This window comes from Capsicum annuum, unplaced genomic scaffold, assembly GCF_002878395.1.
Source record: "Capsicum annuum cultivar UCD-10X-F1 unplaced genomic scaffold, UCD10Xv1.1 ctg41384, whole genome shotgun sequence".
Taxonomy (NCBI): domain Eukaryota; kingdom Viridiplantae; phylum Streptophyta; class Magnoliopsida; order Solanales; family Solanaceae; genus Capsicum; species Capsicum annuum.
The window spans coordinates 1-5,775 of record NW_025848711.1 but is presented as its reverse complement, the minus strand read 5'-3'; the positions used below and the strand labels follow the sequence as shown (position 1 = coordinate 5,775).

The 5,775-nt window shown below is 33.4% G+C and overlaps 1 pseudogene; it reads right to left on the bottom strand.

Annotated features, from left to right (window-relative positions):
• Positions 1–358: 358 nt before the first annotated feature.
• LOC124891849 lies at positions 359–2,446 on the bottom strand (annotated as a pseudogene).
• Positions 2,447–5,775: the final 3,329 nt, after the last annotated feature.

Here is a 5,775-nt window from a genome sequence, read left to right as displayed (position 1 = left end):
TTTACACCAACGAAAACCATAAACTTCATACACAATAGAGGGATATGATAGAGTTTTTTTTTAATAATAAATGGAGTTCATTTTTCCATCCTATCCCATTCACCGGTATTGATCATTGATACTGTAAAAGTTATTTTCTTTCTTTTGTGCCAGCTCATGATCTAAACAAGTCATACATACACTCGAGTACATGTTCCTCGACGTTGAGGGCACCCCCGAAGAGCGGGGGATTTCGTGACATTTTTGATTGGCTGTCTTGTATTTCTAATAAGTTGTTTAATAGTTGCAATATTGAATTGTATACATAATATGATGGGTTGTTTTAGATTGATCCTAACCGAATGATGATGAATTACTTCTATTTAATAGAATATTCAATTCGAAGATAAAATCTCAAATCTATTATTTGCGCAAAATCCATGTTATTTTCATTGAACCGCTACAAGATCAACAATTCCATAAGCTTGTGCTTCTGTTACTGACATAAAAATATCTCTTTCCATATCTTCGGATACAACCTAGAAGGTTTTTCCCATTCGTTGTAAATAAACCGTTGTGAGGGTTTCACACAGTTTCTGCAGTTCTTCCGCTTCCACAACACATTCGGTTACTTGTGCCATATAAAAACCACTAGAAGGTTGATGCATCATTACCCTTATGATATAACAAAATAAAAGCTTCTCCTATCTCGCATGATAAAGCAAAGAGCAAAGAAAGATAAAGAATAGAAAAAAGATAGAATTGAACAATCGTACAAGCATCTTTTGTGCATACGGCTCTAAAAGAAAATTGACCCCCCTCCTTTCTATTAAAGAAAGAGAAAAATAGAATCTATCATACTTGAATGGGTAAATAATCAAATTGCCATCCTTCCTTTTGGAGGATTTAAAAATTACTATGATGGCGTCGTTGCTTTATATGCTTCTTTTTTCTTTTTTTTTGTCTGTGATTCAGCAATCCCAAAGATTCTTTTTAATCCGATCAAATAAGGAAAAAATATTTTTTTCGTACTCTTTAATAACATAAATATTGTTAAGAACTCTATGGTATGAAAATAAAAAAGTTTGTGACACTGAACCGAACACCCGATAGATAAGAGAAAATTGAAAATACCCCTTATCTCATACTACTCTCTCGATACAGAATCTAATGTTTTGAAAAAAAAAAACAATACAAAAATTTCTCATATCGAATTCTAAGTGCCATGCTATTATTACTTAGTATTCATATGGCGAAGGCATAGTCTTCTTTTTCCTCTCAAATAAAAACCTCATTGGCACCAAGCATGGGGGAATGCTAGATGTTTGGTAATTTCTCCTCCGACAAGGATAAAAGATCCCATTGAAGCGGCTAATCCCATGCATACTATATTGACATCTGGTCGCACAAATTTCATAGTATCATAAATAGCCACCCCAGGTATTACCTAGCCCCCAGGAGTGTTTATAAATAAATATAGCTCTTTGGTCTCATCCTCGATACTGAGATATACCATAAGACCAATAAGTTGATTCGAAATCTCACTATTAATAAATTGGCCTAAAAAAGTAATCTTTCTCGATAAAGTCAGTTGATTAGGGTAAAATTGTATTCCTTAGGAACTGTACATGCACCTTTTGATGCATACGGTTCAAAAAATTGTGAATCAATGTATAGATTCCAGTCCTCTTTCTTTTTTTTAGAAAGGTTATTTCTTACTTCTAACGAAAGGGTTTTTCTTCAATTTTTCAATAAAAAGGAGTTTTGACTCCTTTTTTATATTTCTATTTTCAATTTTCCAGTATAAAATTAGAAGTTATAAGAAAGGGTCATTAAACTTATCGAATTAACTTCTCATTGATGTATTCTTTCATCGAGATTTAATCCAAACCGCGATGGTATTTTCTTGTTCCTGAATGGGTCTTTTTCATCTTTTTAGGTTTATGCTCTACTCCGGGTAAAGATCCGCCCGATTTGGATTTGTACATATAGGACAAATGCTCCCATTACTATTTCTTTTTGTATTTTTTTTTAATTTATTTTATACAAGTATTTATTAGAGTTGAGATAACTTTGATGGACAATTATGATCTCTTTACAAATTAAAAAGAAAAAATATGAATAGCAATCATAGATATCTTACCAATCCAATTAGGTTTTTTCTAAACGGAGCGTGGATACTTCATTTTTTTAGTCCAACTACGCCAACCATAAATTGTTGTAATTGATAATAGTAATATGAATCCCCTTAAAAATGGATCTAATTGCACTTCACGCTTCAAATTTTTGATGACTCAATTTATCGTTTTATCATTCTTAGGCGAAACGGGGGATATCTTGATTGGGGGTGAGAACGGGGAAATACCATATGACCCAATATATCTGAAAAGTCACACTATACATCAACCCAAAGTGGATTTGCCTCTCCAGGACCTCAGAAGGGAACTTTTGGAACACCAATCGGCATTAAATGAAAGAAAGAATTAAATACTATATTTCAATTTAAGGTGGCAACATAACAATTTTTTTATTGTCTTTAGAATATTCATATTGGTTCTTATCATATTTATTTTATCCATAGATTCTAAAAATTCATAAAGAAAGACAAAATGAATAAACTCAAATTATTATGAATAGGTCTTTCTAATAATAAATAAGTATGGACTCATTCGCTCATAGAAAATAAGATCAATTCCCCCATTGTGTATTGGTACTTATCGAGTATAGAAAAAATCTTCTTCTCTTTGTTCCTACGAATAGAATTGTTCCATTATTACCACCAGAATAGAACACCCTTGATTTGGAAATAATCGACTGAACAAGAGTGGTCTACAGGATAGTCATATTATAGTCTTTTCCACTACAATAAAGCTATGTAGTGTCCATTTATCTTTGATATAAGGGGTATTTCCATGGATTTGCTTTGGTATCGTGTTCATACCGTTGTGTTGAATGGTCCCGGTCGGTTTCTTTTTGTTCATATAATGGATACAGCTCTGGTTGCTAGTTGGGCTGGTTCGATGGCTCTGTATGAATTAGCGGTTTTTGATCCTGTTCTTGATCCAATGTGGAGACAGGGTATGTTCGTTATACCCTTCATGACTAATTTAGGAATAACCAATTCATGGGGCAGTTGGAGTATCACAGGGGGGACTATAAAGAATCCGGGTATTTGGAGTTATGAAGGTGTAGCGGGCGCACATATTGTGTTTTTTGGATTATGCTTTTTTAAAGCTATCTGGCATTGGTTGTATTGAGATCTAGAAATATTTTGTGATGAACGTATAGGAAAACCCTCTTTGGATTTGCCAAAGATCTTTGAAATTTATGTATTCCTCTCAGGGGTAGCTTGCTTTGGTTTTGGTGCATTTTATGAAACAGACTTGTATGGTCCTAGAATATAGGTGTCTGATCCTTATGGACTAATGGGAAAAGTACAACCTGTAAATCTAGTATGGGGCGTGAAAGGTTTTGATCCTTTTGTTCCAGGAAGAATAGCCTCTCATCATATTGCAGTAGAAATATTGGGCATATTAGCGGGCCTATTCCATCTTAGCGTCCATCCACCACAACGTCTATACAAAGGATTGCAATTGGAAATATTAAAATCGTCCTTTGTAGTAGTATTGTTGTTGTCTTTTTTGTAGATTTTGTTATTGCCAGAACTATGTGGTATGATTTGGCAACTACCCCGATTGAATTATTTGGGCCCACTCGTTATCAATAGGATCAAGGGTACTTCCAGCAAGAAATATATCGAAGGGTTAGTGCTGGGCTAGCAGAAAATCAAAGTTTATCAGAAGCCTGGTCTAAAATTCTTGAAAAATTAGCTTTTTATGATTATAGCGGCAATAATCCGGCAAAAGGAGGATTATTTAGAGCAGGTTGAATAGGCTGGTTCGCTTAAAGGGAATCTTTTCTATGATCAGGTCCGAATCATGTTGTACATTAGCAGGCTTTGTAAGGTCCAGTATAAGTGAACTAGATAAAACGGAATCAAGATTCCATTTTATGTAGTTCACTTATAAGATTTAATAGAATATAAATGTATTTATTTCCTCTACATTGACACGATCAATACTACTATCGGAGGGAAACAAGGGATCTAAAGAAGAAGAAAGGCTAGACTATATTAGTAACAAGCAAACCTTGTATGTGTATCTCCAAGCACCAATTAGAAGGTCTAAGACGACCCAGAAAGCACTTGATCATATCATGATCTGATTTGTAAGCCTACTCGGGTCTTGAGTATTTACTTGTAAGAACGGAATTCTTTGTTTTGTAATGGATAGTTTCAATTCCATAAAAAAGAATTCAGTCAAATTTTTGTTACATTGAACCATTCTTCTATCATATATGTCGATGTGTAAAGACAGGTACCATATATATATTTTATATGGACATATGGATTCATTTGGTTCTTTTTATTCTTGCTCGAGTTGGATGATTAAAAATTATCATGTCCAGTTCCCTCGGGGAATGGATCTATAAGAATTCACCTATCCCAATAACAAAAAAACCTGACTTGAATGATCCTGTATTAAAGAGCTAAATTGGCTGAAGGTATGGATCATAATTATTATGGAGAGCCCGCATGGCCCAATGATCATTTATATATTTTTCCAGTAGTAATTCTAGGTACTATTGCATGTAATGTAGGCTTACCTGGTTTAGAACCTTTATTGGCTCGAAGCTCTTGATTTTTTGTTCTATTTCTATATTTCTATAAAGAAGATTCTTTTTACTATGGTATGAATGCATAGTGATGCTTTATTACACTGCCTTTCATGAGATTACTCATAGACTTTACATATTGGAATTTTATATCAGTGGTATTCTTTTTCTCTCTTTCTCTCATCCTTCCATTTATCTACATCTTTTATCTTTATTTTACTTTACAACTTAGAATTAGATTTCATTTTTTGTTTATGCAAAAGATTTTAGTTGCTACAAATATATGACCTATATATTATATCTTGACTGGTTCTTTAGATCCAGATAATGCGAAGTGATGGGTTGGTTATTAGTTCTATAGTTTTAGTTCATACTATGTGGGCTGGTCTTTTTAATCCTAACCCTAAAAAAACTAACGAGTCACACACTACGTATAACAATTATATCAAATGGTCAATCAAATATTTATTCAACCGTATTGAATTAAGAATTTGAAATGTTCCCCTTGATTGATTAGAAAAAGACTGAATTGGTCTTTTTTTGTACAATCATTAGACAAAAGGGAAAGACAAGTAGTAAAATTATTCCTCTTCTAGAAATATCCAAATTTTGATGCCCAATACTCCATAGATAGTTTGAACTATATAAGAGCAATAATCAATTTTAGCTCGAATCGTTTGTAGGGGAGCCCTACCTTCTCTGATCTATTCGACACGTGCAATTTCTTTTTCGTCGATACGGCCCACAATTTGTATTTGAATTCCTTTTGTATCTGCTTGTTCTGTTAATTCAATAGCCTTCTTCATTGCTTTCCGAAATGAAACTCTATTCTTTAATTGTCCAGCTATAAATTCTGTAAGAATATTAGGGTTTCCGTAAGGTTTTCCAATTCTTGTCACAGCAATGTTCAGTTTTTGGTTTACACAATTAAATTGTTTTTGTAAGGTTATTTTTAATTCTTCAATTTCGCGCAGTTGACTTTCTATTAATAATTTTGGTAATCCCATAAAGATTATGACCTGGATCAGATCGATTCGTTTTTGAATCTCTATACGTGCAATTCCTTCGACGCTATAGGACGTTCTCATATTCTTTTGTACATAATTCTTGATACAATCTCTT